The sequence below is a fragment of the Coregonus lavaretus genome, assembly GCF_964263955.1.
Source record: "Coregonus lavaretus genome assembly, chromosome: 1".
NCBI lineage: Eukaryota > Metazoa > Chordata > Actinopteri > Salmoniformes > Salmonidae > Coregonus > Coregonus lavaretus.
The window spans coordinates 55988950-56002818 of record NC_139988.1 but is presented as its reverse complement, the minus strand read 5'-3'; the positions used below and the strand labels follow the sequence as shown (position 1 = coordinate 56002818).

The following is a 13869-nucleotide window of genomic DNA, read 5'->3' as shown; positions in this document are numbered from 1 at the left end:
CTTTACGCAGTACTTTGTTGAAGCACCTTTGGCAGCGATTACAGCCTGGAGTCTTCTTGGTTATGAAGCTACAAGCTTGGCACACCTGTATTTGGGTAGTTTCTCCTATTCTTCTCTGCAGATCCTCTCAAGCTCTAGGTTGGATAGGGAGCGTACTCTCTGTACTTTGCTCCGTTCATAATTCCCTCGATCCTGACTAGTCTCCCAGTCTCTGCTGCTGAAAAACATCCCCACAGCATGATGCTGCCACCACCATGCTTCACTGTAGGGATGGTGCCAGGTTTCCTCCAGACGTGACCCTTGGCATTCAGGCCAAAGACTTCAATGTTGGTTTCATCAGACCAGAGAATCTTGTTTCGCATGGTATGAGAGTCCTTTAGGTGCCTTTTGGCAAACTCCAAGCGGGCTGTCATGTGCCTTTTACTGAGGAGTGGCTTCCGTCTGGCCACTCTACCATAAAGGCCTGATTAGTGGAGTACTGCAGAGATGGTTGTCCTTCTGGAAGGTTCTCCCATCTCCACAGAGGAACTCTGGAGCTCTGTCAGAGTGACCATCAGGTTCTTGGTCACCTTCCTGACCAAAGCCCTTCTCCCCCGATTGCTCAGTTTGGCCGGGCGGCCAGCTCTAGGAAGAGTCTTGGTGGTTCCAAACTTCTTCCATTTAAGAATGATTGAGGCCAATTAATTTTAGAATAAGGCTGTAATGTAACAAAATGTGGAAGGGGTCTGAATACTTTCCAAATGCACTGTATACCAACAAATAAAAACATTGCAGCCTGCAGGTAGAAAATATCCTGATAAAAATAAATATCCTATAAACTCCATGGCTAATTGTATCAACTATTAACATGATCCAGCCCGATCTTGCTAGCAAACTTGCAACATTGTATAAAATATTCTGGGCCCTCCATGTTTCCCACCCCATTGAGCTCCAGACAGACAGACATAGCTGTAGACTATTTGCGCAAGGGAAGAAGTAAATCAGGTAGGCTTATTTTATGACGTTTCCACCGGATCAGAGCATTGAAAGATTTTTCAAATAGGCTACTACAACGACAACAGTAAGACTGTAATAATAATAATAATAATAATATATTGAAAGCATTAACAGAAATGACTGTAACCAAATTATGGGAATTAACAGTAAATGTACTACTGGTGATACTGGTGAGCCATCCCCATGGCCTCACACACTGTTGCTGGTATTTTGGCCCATTCCTCCATGCAGATCTCCTCTAGAGCAGTGATGTTTTGGGGCTGTCGCTGGGCAACACGGACTTTCAACTCCCTCCAAAGATTTTCTATGGGGTTGAGATCTGGAGACTGGCTAGGCCACTCCAGTACCTTGAAATGCTTCTTACGAAGCCACTCCTTCGTTGCCCGGGCGGTGTATTTGGGATCATTGTCATGCTGAAAGACCCAGCCACGTTTCATCTCCAATGCCCTTGCTGATGGAAGGAGGTTTTCACTCAAAATCTCAAGATACATGGCCCCATTCATTCTTTCCTTTACACGGATCAGTCGTCCTGGTCCCTTTGCAGAAAAACAGCCCCAAAGCATGATGTTTCCACCCCCATGCTTCACAGTAGGTATGGTGTTCTTTGGATGCAACTCAGCATTCTTTGTCCTCCAAACACGACGAGTTGAGTTTTTACCAAAAAGTTATATTTTGGTTTCATCAGATAATATGACATTCTCCCAATCCTCTTCTGGATCATCCAAATGCACTCTAGCAAACTTCAGACGGGCCTGGACATGTACTGGCTTAAGCAGGGGGACACGTCTGGCACTGCAGGATTTGAGTCCCTGGCGGCGTAGTGTGTTACTGATGGTAGGCTTTGTTACTTTGGTCCCAGCTCTCTGCAGGTCATTCTCTAGGTCCCCCCGTGTGGTTCTGGGAGTTTTGCTCACCGTTCTTGTGATCATTTTGACCCCACGGGGTGAGATCTTGCGTGGAGCCCCAGATCGAGGGAGATTATCAGTGGTCTTGTATGTCTTCCATTTCCTAATAATTGCTCCCACAGTTGATTTCTTCAAACCAAGCTGCTTACCTATTGCAGATTCAGTCTTCCCAGACTGGTGCAGGTCTACAATTTTGTTTCTGGTGTCCTTTGACAGGTCTTTGGTCTTGGCCATAGTGGAGTTTGGAGTGTGACTGTTTGAGGTTGTGGACAGGTGTCTTTTTTACTGATAACAAGTTCAAACAGGTGCCATTAATACAGGTAACGAGTGGAGGATAGAGGAGCCTCTTAAAGAAGAAGTTACAGGTCTGTGAGAGCCAGAAATCTTGCTTGTTTGTAGGTGACCAAATACTTATTTTCCACCATAATTTGCAAATAAATTCATTAAAAATCCTACAATGTGATTTTCTGGATTTTTTTTCTCAATTTGTCTGTCATAGTTGACGTGTACCTATGATGAAAATTGCAGGCCTCTCTCATCTTTTTAAGTTGGAGAACTTGCACAATTGGTGGCTGACTAAATACTTTTTTCCCCCACTGTGTGTGTATATATATATATATATATATATATATATATATATATATATATATATATATATATATATATATATATATATATATATATATATATATATATATATATGTGTGTGTGTGTGTGTGTGTGTGTGTGTGTGTGTGTGTGTGTGTGTATATTAATATATGTGTGTATTTGCCACTGCTCGACTAAAAAAATTTTTGGTTGACCAACAGCCTATCGACCAAACAATCAACCAGTCGACTAAATGGGGTCAGCCCTAATTGTTACCACCTGCATCGAACAGCAGGGAAAAAGTCAGGCTGGGAGTTGCTATTTGGCTTATGTTTCCAGTCACACTGGCCCAATTACACTGTGTGTCTGCTGGAGTCTATATTTGACTGTCTGGCTCGGGAGCCGGATCCAGTTAACCCAAACCTATCCCTTCAACTCTCTCCCCCAGGGAAAGTTACAAGACTTGCCGCGGCTCATATTTCACATGAATGGAATGTGCAAATGTGACTTCCCTATATACCCATCGCACCCACAAGTCACGACAACCAACAGCACCAACTTTAGAATATCAAAATCACATTTCGCTTTCCAGGGTGTCTACAAGATAAGAAGAGTACGACATATTGAAAAAAAAAAAATGCAAAGGGATATAAGATAATAAAACGGCTAATGTATGACTAATGCCCAACCAAAATAAAAGAGTAGAGAATCATGGAGTTTGTGTGTGCGCCAGCTAAAGGTCAGGCAGGATTAAAGCATGTCTCCCTCCTCCATTCGTGAGACACTGCATTGCAGTGGGAACCAGCTGCTAGTGGCAGGCCCAGATAAGAGCCTGTGGAGTAGTGTGTTTGTCACTGATAGAGCCGGGTACACAACCGCCTAAACGAGGGGAACATGACATACATCCTTCTGCTATCAGTTTCTTCAAACAGACTCAGGTTTATTGCCTTTGCACTGAGCCCTGCTGCTGCATGGCAGCGGCATGCAGAGCTGTTGCACATTTAGCAATCGCACAGGTTTCCTTCCACCCTTTTCACTGCACAACAGTTAGTCACCTAGAAAAATATGTTTTCACAGTCCAAAGATCCAATTATGAAAAGTGCAGCATCACATGCTTTAGTACAGGCCTACATATGTGCACTGTGGCCTGAACGAGCCAGTCGTTTGTCATGCCAATGTATTTTTTCAAGGAAAACAGCACACTTGTGCGCTTCACTTGTTGTGCCCAAAGCAGTTATCTAATTATTTTTATGGCACTAAGACGCGAGCTGCGACATTCTGGCAAATACGGCCCACAGTGGAAAATAAAACGCTGGCAAGGTCAGGACAGACAACAGGCCTGTTCTACAACAGGAGCAAATCGATAACTCACTGCTGGATCACCACCACAATCCACAGTCATGGCATTCATCACAGGTCTCTCAATTTTAGACAAGCTTAGATTGGAAGATTTAGCCTAAAACCTCTATAGAACATTATCTACATTATACTTTTTTTTTTTCAACTGAAGGAACTTAGATCCAATATCAAAAACAACAACGTAAAGTATTGAATGGCATGTAGGCCTAAAGTCATTCAACAACCTTGGCACTAAGTTTGTTTTCCAGTAAAGGTGAAACCATTGATTACACAAGGACAGGATATAGGCTATGGCCCAAAAGGGTATATAAGGGGCTTGCCTGAAATAAACAGTGGTAGCACTAACAATCGTAGATCTGAGGATTATCAGAACATCATACCATTACTTGTCTTTGATGACATGAATGAATTACATGACCCAAATAACAATTTGGGTACAGTTTGTTTGAGATGCAAAAAGGGGCCAGAAAAGCAACATCTTTAGGAATGAAGAGTAGCTGGCTGCTACAGATTGGTCTATCTATTTCAACCTTCATAGCACCATGATGACCAACTAACACAGACTGAATGCCAGATTCTCTCTGAAGGTCAAGCAAGCTTGTGACCATGGACTCTAAGGTGAGCATGAGTTGCCATAGCATTGACAACAAATAATTACCATTACTGCAAAACGAAAGCAACTTACTAGACCTAAGCCTACGACTTGGATAAAAGTGTCTGCTAAATGGCATATTATATTATATTATATAGACCTATTAGAATAAAAGTTTGAGTGGCATGCCAGATCAAAATGTTTGCAAGGTTCTGTTAAAATTTGTGTTAAAATTATAGTGTAACGTACCACTCAGTCTCAATTTCAGAAATATATTCCACGTCCATGCCCTCTTCAGGATGTTCGATGATGACCTAAAACGGTCTCCTCTTTAGACCTTTGTTTAGGCCAGCATTGCTAGCTCACAACCTCAATATCCTGCACCATTATGGCAAACCTCCGATTATTAACTGGTTTACCTTGGAGGTAGGTAGGCTCTTTCTCTGGTTGTGTTATTGTGAGAGCTGGTGTGAGTAAGATTTCCAATGTATACATAACAACATTCACGTTTGTGGTATCAGAATCAGGACAGGAGTATACCCAGGTCAGGGCCAGGGTGACCCTGGCAATCCCTGACTAGTGTGAAGGGCAAAGTAGTAGGACAGTTCTACCACACCTTAATGAAATGCCTATATTTGAACAGGCAATTCATTTTGGTGTTTTCCACCACCTTGACATAGTACAAAATCCCAATCAATCCCCTGATTAGTCACTAAACCCACAAAAAGGGATATTGCATGAAGATATTGGGTGCATTCCTCTGCCCAGGCGTTGCTGATGCATGCCAGATCTTACAAAATAATTATCATTGTCCACAAACACCAACACAGTCTTGAAGGCACGACAATGCCTCTTCCCCCTAAGGAGGCTGAATGGGCCCTCAGATCCTCAAAAAGTTATACAGCTGCACCATTGAGAGCATCTTGACTGGCTGCATCACCGCTTGGTATGGCAACTGCTTGGCATCTGACCGCAAGGCGCTACAGAGGGTAGTGTGTACGGCCCAGTACATCACCGTGGCCAAGCTCTCTGCCATCCAGGATCTCTATACCAGACGTTGTCAGAGGAAGGCCAACCAAGTCAGACTGTACCATCTGCTACCGCACGGCAAGCGGTACCGATGCACCAAGTCTGGAACCAACAGGACCCCTCTTGACTCATCACATACGCTGCTGGTACTGTTTATTTTCTATCCTGTTACTTAGTCATTATTTTATTCTTACCTATATGTACATACACTACATGAACATCTCATTCCAAAATCATGGACATTAATTTGGAGTTGGTCCCCCCTTTGCTGCTATGCTGACGTTGCTTCCAGAGGCAGTTTGGAACTCGGTAGTGAGTGTTGTGATTTTTAAGCGCAACGCGATTCAGCACTCGGCGGTCCCGTTCTGTGAGCTTGTGTGGTCTACCACTTTGCAGCTGAGCCGTTGTTGCTCCTAGACGTTTCAACTTCACAATAACAGCACTTACAGTAGACCGGGACAGCTCTAGCAGGGCAAAAATTTGACAAACTGACTTGTTGGAAAGGCGGCATCCTATGACGGTGCCATGTTGAAAGTCACTTAGCTCTTCATTAAGGCCATTCTACTGCCAATGTTTGTCTATGGAGATTGCATGGCGGTGTGCTCAATTTTATACACCTGTCAGCAACAGGTGTGGCTGAAATAGCCAAATCCACTAATTTGAAGGGGTGTTCACATACTATTGTATATATAGTGTATCTGCCTCAATTACTTCGTACCCCTGCACATCGACTCGGTACAGGAACCGAGCAAGATACGAAGGTATATATATATATATATGAGGGAGAGCTCGGTTTGTTGTTTTGAAAGTCTGAAAAAGTGTTCTATTGAAAAAGTTCAGTTACCAGCTACCTTTTTAAATGTGGATCCCACGACACGGTTAGCCTCAGTTGCTGGGACCGCTATATCTGTCCAGGGATCCTGCCAACCAAAAGATGGAAGAGCTGCTTGGCATAGCAGCTAGCCTAGCTACTAACTAGCCATCAAGATAGCAAGGTTTCCTTAACAGCTTAAACACACCCCGCGATGTGGTTAGCTCTTGTGGCTGAGACCGCGGATTGTCCCGGGCTTGTTGCTGTCTAAATCCCTGCTGTTTGTTGCTGTTTCCATCTGCCCTGCGACCTGCCTTGTCTGGAACTGCGTGGAGTACCAGCGTTAGCCTACATTGCTAACATGGCTCCAAAGCCAAAGGTGGGAGTCATGGAGAGGACAGTGTTTCTCATTTACAGGTGAAATATATTTTAAACGAACAAAAAAGGTTCTACAAGCAGTTGTTACAACAACAGGAAAATAGCTTCAAGAGCTTTGTCCAAATACTGATGAACTCAACTAACAAAATAACGGACGATCTGACTAGACCTTAAAAACAGTTTGCTGTTTTGCCAGGGATGTCCTGAGAGACTTGCAGCAAGATGACGACAAACTGTAAGTCCTCTCGAGATCACATCAGCACTCTTTGTGAATCATTAACAATGACTGGGACAACAGACTAGCTAGAGGGAAAATCCATGAGGAATAACATCGTTGTGGATGTCTGGGCAGAGTCTGAGGAGAAAGTAAGAAAAATGATCACTGAAAAGCTGCAGATGGCTCATAGGAAGATTGAGGTGGAGGGCGCCCACATGTCTGGAAAACATGTAAAACAGCCTAGGTGACAGAGTACGGCCGATAGTGGTCAAGTTCCTGAGGTTTAAGGACAAGATGGCTGTTCTGGAGAGAGCCAAGAACTTGAGAGGAACCAACATCTTCCTTAATGAGGACTTCTCTGAAACTGTGCGCCAGAGCGGAAATCACTTATCCCAGCTATGAAAGCAGCCAGAGAGCATGGGAACATTGCTTACATCCACTACTACAGGCTCTTTGTCCACCCTCCCTCCCAAAAGCCTGGGAGTAATGAGAGCCACAGGGTCAGTAGCTTCAGCCCAACATCTCTCACACACACACCAACATTTATTTTGTCTATCTCCAATAAGCTACCAGGGAAAGGGCTAAGAATAGCCTACAGTGCATTCGGAAAGTATTCAGACCCCTTGCCTTTTTCCACATTTTGTTACGTTACAGCCTTATTCTAAAATTGATTAAATAGTTTTTTCTCCCCCTCATCAATCTACACACAAAGCAAAAACAGGTTTTTAGAAATGTTTACTCAGTACTTTGTTGAATCACCTTTGGCAGCGATTACAACCTTGAGTCTTCTTGGGTATGATGCTTGGTACACCTGTATTTGGGGAGTTTCTCCCATTCTTCTCTGCAGATCCTCTCAAGCTCTGTCAGATTAGATGGGGAGAGACGCTGCACAGCTATTTTCAGGTCTCTCCAGAGATGTTCGATCAGGTTCAAGTCCGGGCTCTGGCTGGGCCACTCAAGGACATTCAGAAACTTGTCCCGAAGCCACTCCTGCGTTGTCTTGGCTGTGCGCTTAGGGTCGTTGTCCTGTTGGAAGGTTACCCTTCACACTCGGGTCTGAGGTCCTGAGCGCTCTGGAGCAGGTTTTCATCAAGGATCTCTCTCTACTTTGCTCTGTTCATCTTTCCCTCGATCCTGACTAGTCTTCCAGTCTCCGCCGCTGAAAAACATTCCCACAGCATGATGCTGCCACCACCATGCTTCACCGTAGGGATGGTGCCAGGTTTTCTCCAGACATGACGCTTGACATTCAGGCCAAAGAGTTCAATCTTGGTTTCATCAGACCAGAGAATCTGGTTTCTCATGGTCTGAGTCCTTTAGGTGCCTTTTGGCAAACTCAAAGCGGGCTGTCATGTGCCTTTTACTGAGGAGTGGCTTCTGTCTGGCCACTCTACCATAAAGGCCTGATTGGTGGAGTGCTGCAGAGATGGGAGAACCTTCCAGAAGGACAACCATCTCCAAAGAGGAACTCTGGAGCTCTGTCAGAGTGACCATCAGGTTCTTGGTCACCTCCCTGACCAAGGCCCTTCTTCCCCCCGATTGCTCAGTTTGGCCAGGGGGCCAGCTCTAGGAAAAGTCTTGGTTGTTCCCAACTTCTTCCATTTAGGAATGATGGAGGCCACTGTGTTATTGGGGACATTCAATGCTGCAGAAATGTTTTGGTACCCTTCCCCAGATCTGTGCCTCGACACAATTCTGACTCGAAGCTCTACGGACAATTCCTTCGACCTCATGGCTTGGTTTTTGCTCTGACATGCACTGTCAACTGTGGGACCTTATATAGACAGGTGTGTGCCTTTGCAAATCATGTCCAATCAATTTAATTTACCACAGGTGGACTCCAATCAAGTTGTAGAAACATAAAGGATGATCAGTGGAAACAAGCATGCACCTGTTAAGAAACTGTGAGAACAGTTAGAGCCCCCTGGATTGATGATGAATTGAAAAAATTTATGATTCAAAGAAGTGATGCAAAAGAGGTGGCAAACAACTCAGACTGCTCAGCTGATTGGTTGACATACTGTAAATTGAGAAATGTTGTGACTAAACTTAACAAAAAGATGAAAGTATATTACCAAACAAATATAAATGACATAAAACACAATGGGAAAATACTTTGGAGTACATGGACAGAAAACCTAATTAATCTCCATCGTTCATTTATAAAGCGCTTCGATATTGCCAATCTATTTCACTAGTAAAGTGGAAAAGCTAAGACGTGAAATGCCAACATTGAACAGTGAACCATCATAATAATGAAAGAATGATTGCTGTTTTGAATTTGGTCAAGTTAGTGTGGGAGAAGTAGAAAAACGATAGTTACCCATAAATAATGATAAGCCACCAGGTATAGACCAACCTTGATGGGAAACTATTGAAAATGGTAGCAGACTGTGTTGCCACCCCTATTTGCTATATCTTTAACCAAATCCTAAAGGAGTGTGTGTCCACAGGCATGGAAGGAAACTAAAGTAATTCCACTGCCTAAAAATAGTAAATCACCCTTTGCTTGCTCCAACAGCCGCCCAAATCAGTTTGCTGTCTGTTCTTAGTAAACTGATACAGAGGATTGTGTTTGACCAAATAAAATGCTATTTTTCAAAGAACAAGTTAACTACTGACTTTCAGCATGCATATAGAGAAGGGCACTCAGCTTCTACTACTCTGAGTCAGATGACTGATGATTGGTTAAAATACATGGATAATAAGATGATAGTTGGAGCTGTATTGTTAGATTTCAGTGCAGCCTCTGATGTTTTTGATTATAAATTGTTATTGAAAAAACACACTTGCTCTGGCTTTACATCACCTGCCATCACATGGTTGGAGTTATTTATCCAATAGAACCCAGAGAGTGTTCTTCAATGGAAGCTTCTCTAACATCAGATATGTACAGTGCAGTGTCCCTCAGGGCAGTTGCTTTGGGCAGTTCTCTTTATTTTTTACAAATGATTTGCCACTGGTCTTACACAGAGCTAGAATGACTACGTATGCGGATGACTCCACACTACGTCAGCACCCAAAGCCAGTGAGCTTACGGAAATTCTAAATAAGGAGTTACAGTCAGTATCAGAATGGGTGATTTATAATAAACTGGTCTTAAATACATCTAAAACTAAAAGCATTGTACTTGGTTCAAAACATTCTCTAAAACCTAAAGCTCAACTGGAGTTGTACATAAAGGGTGTGACCATAGAGAAAGTTAAATAAGCTAAATTCCTAGGTATAACATTGAATGGTCAATTATCATGGGCAAGTCATATTGACAAAGTTGTTGTGAAGATAGGGAGGGGTATATCTGTAATAAAAAGATGTTCTGTGTTTGACACAAATCAACTGTACTAGTTGTTCAGGCTCTGGTTGTGTCCCATCTTGATTACTGTCTGGTAATATTGTCAAGTGCAGCAAAGAAAGACCTAGCAAAGCTGCAGCTGGTTCGGAACAGAACAGCACGCATTCCCCTTAACTGCACATAGAGAACTAACAACAACATGCATGCCAGTCTTTCCTGGTTGAGGATTGACGAGAGATTAACTGCTTCTCTTCTAGTTTTTATGAGAAATATTACTGTGACAAAAATTCCAGATTGTCTGCATAATCAACTACTATTCAGCTCAGACACCCATACATATCCCACAAGACATGCGACCACGGGTCTCTTCCGTCCCCAAGTCATAAAAACAAATTCACGGCATTGCACAGTATTATACAGAGGCATGATCACATGGAACTCCCTTCCATCTCCAATTACTCAAGCAAACAGCAAAATTACATTTAAAAAAACAGATTAAACAATATGTCACAGAATGGCAGGACTGTGAGGGGTCACACACACAAACGCAAACACACACATACTTTTTTTGTTGCATTGCTTGCATATCGTATTTTAGATGTGTGACTTTCCTTGTCTGTCAGTGTATCAGTGTGTTTTGTTGCTCGTCATGTTTTGTGTTTTTTGTGGACCCCAGGAACTGTAGCTGCTGCTTCTCCAAAAGCTAAATGGGGATCAAATTTTTAACAAAAAATAACAAACATAACCTGTGTATATAGCCAAGTTAGCGTTACTCATTGTGTATTTATTCCTTGTGTTATTTTTTTTCTATTATTTCACTACATTGTTGGGAATGGCCCGTAAGGATTTCACTGTTAGCCTACACATGTTGTTTACGAAGCATGTGACCAATAAAATTAGATTTGACAACGCCTGGATAGGTATTGTAAGTATCAGCTAACCACATTATGGACACGTTCCACAGCTAAGGCGAAGCGACGCAACAAACAATGGTTGCGTGCCACGTCATTGACTGTCATCAACTGACAAATTGCTATAACATGATATGGTTAGCTGATACTTAAAATATCTATCCAGGCGTTGTAAGATATGTCAGGCGTCAGCAACGTCTAAGCTCTGGAAAGCGGCCCATATGTTATAGCAATCAGTCAGTCGATGACAGTCGATGACGTGGCACGAAGTGTTGGGGAGTAGTGAACTACATGTAGTTCAACTAGTAATTTAACTACATTTTAAAATAGCTTGGTGGTAGTTGAACTAAATTCAAATCTTGGAAGTGCTTTCAGTAGTTAATTACTTTTTCGCAGTGTAGCTAACTACTAGAACTACAAACTACTTTTTTTTGCAAAAATAAAATAAGGGTTGAAGTAGGCAATCATTTATTTTCTTTTTCGGCATCAGACCTGCCTAATTCTCACTTGAAGCATACACTACCGTTCAAAAGTTTGGGGTCACTTAGAAATGTTCTTGTTTTTTCGAAAGAAAAGCTTTTTTTTTGTCCATTAAAATAACATCAAATTGATCAGAAATACAGTGTAGACATTGTTTATGTTGTAAATGGCTATTGTAGCTGGAAACGGCTGATTTTTTATGGAATATCTACATAGGCGTACAGAGGCCCATTATCAGCAACCATAAGTCATGTGTTCCAATGGCACGTTGTGTTTGCTAATCCAAGTTTATCCTTTTAAAAGGCTAATTGATCATTAGAAAACCCTTTTGCAATTATGTTAGCACAGCTGAAAACTGTTGTGCTGATTAAAGAAGCAATAAAACTGGCCTTCTTGAGATTAGTTGAGTATCTGGAGCATCAGCAATTGTGGGTTCAATTACAACCTCAAAATGGCCAGAAACAAAGTATTTCTTCTGAAACTCGTCAGTCTATTCTTGTTCTGAGAAATGAAGGCTATTCCATGTGAGAAATTGCCAAGAAACTGACGCTCTCGTACAACGCTGTGTACTACTCCCTTCACAGCACAGCGCAAACTGTCTCTAATCAGAATAGAAAGAGGAGTGGGAGGCCCCGGTGCACAACTGAGCAAGAGGACAAATACATTAGAGTGTCTAGTTTGAGAAACAGACGCCTCACAGGTCCTCAACTGGCAGCTTCATTAAATAGTACCCGCAAAACACCAGTCTCAACGTCAACAGTGAAGAGGCGACTCCGGGATGCTGACCTAGGCAGAGTTGCAAAGAAATAGCCATATCTCAGACTGGCCAATAAAAAGAAAATATTAAGATGGGCAAAAGAACAGACACTGGACTTTTTCTTTGCAACTCTGCCGAGGTCAGCATCCCGGAGTCGCCTCTTCACTGTTGACATTGAGACTGGTGTTTTGCGGGTACTATTTAATGAATCTGCCAGTTGAGGACCTGTGAGGCGTCTGTTTCTCCAGCTAGACACTAATGTATTTGTCCTCTTGCTCAGTTGTGCACCGGGGCCTCCCCCTCCTCTTTATATTCTGGATAGAGCCAGTTTACGCTGTTCTGTGAAGGGAGTAGTACACATTACAGTGCCCACTATTATATTCTAACTATAGAATTTGAATAATCATTATATTTCCATGATTCCAACAGGCCTAGATTGTTTGGCCATATCGTGCAGCCCTGCGTGGCAATGTAGAAATGATCTCAAATGAGTCCAGGAAATGCAGAAATGTATTAAAATGCTGAATTTTTGGGGGGGTTGAAGTTGAATTGAACAGTAAAACAATCAGAATGGAGAAAGACCCATTGAAATCACTTATAATATATGTGTTGTCACCCTAGGGTCACACACTACTCAAAGCAAATGTAGAACTTTTATTATTCAAAAACATTAAAAACCGTTAAATACTGTCATACCTTCCAATTTTTTTTAAATACAGTGATATGATATTTTGGCCATATCGCCCTGCCCTAGCTTCACTTCTTCCAGTGTTAAGTAATTGGTAGCTTGGTAAACTATATTTTCTAAGCAGCTTCCCCAACATTGGTGGCACCCAAACATTGGTAGATGCCTGCAACATCCGAGCAGGGGAACGCGACCATACAATAACGTCTATCTGCAGACTGCGGTTACTACATGCGCCCACTGCGCGTCACTTAATACATGCGGCGCCCACTGCCATTGAGGCTGCTAGCGCTATATCTGGCACACACTCCAGCACAGTAGGTGGAAGTAATACACCAACGTTCGATGTCAACTGCCGCAAAACCCCACTGAAGGAGGCTGCTAGCTAGCTAGGGGACACCTGTACACAGTATCCTTCGCCCTAGCTAGTGTAGCCAACCCAACTCTCGTGTGGCACTTCCGCCATAACGTTAAAATAACTGCAGAAAAGCAGTGCTCGGCAAGGCGGGGGCGAAGGACAGTGTGTGCGGGTGTTCTAGTCAGCTAGCAGCCTCAATGGCAGTGGGCTTGACATGTTGTAAGTGACATGTAGCGGCCACGGCATGTAGTAAACGTGGTCCGGCGATGGCAATCAGTGATAAACCCCGCCCATTTCTTTAAAAACATATTTTAATTAGTTTTTAAACCTTAACCACACTAACCTTATGCCTAACTTTAAACTAAGACTAAAAAGCACAGGAATTTTTACTATATTGACAATTGACTTTGTGGCTGTGTTATCTAGTGGAAACCTAATCAGCCAGATCGCAAGTGCCTCACGTGACACACCTCCTGGTCCCACTGATCCTGCCCCATTGTAACGACAATGC

The 13869-nt window shown here is 42.8% G+C and overlaps 1 protein-coding gene across 2 annotated transcripts in view; it reads right to left on the bottom strand.

The window, feature by feature from the left end:
• Positions 1-13869, bottom strand: part of marchf5 (membrane-associated ring finger (C3HC4) 5) — a 62052-nt gene that overhangs the window by 47632 nt on the left and 551 nt on the right. The gene's annotated exons all lie outside the window — the stretch shown is intronic.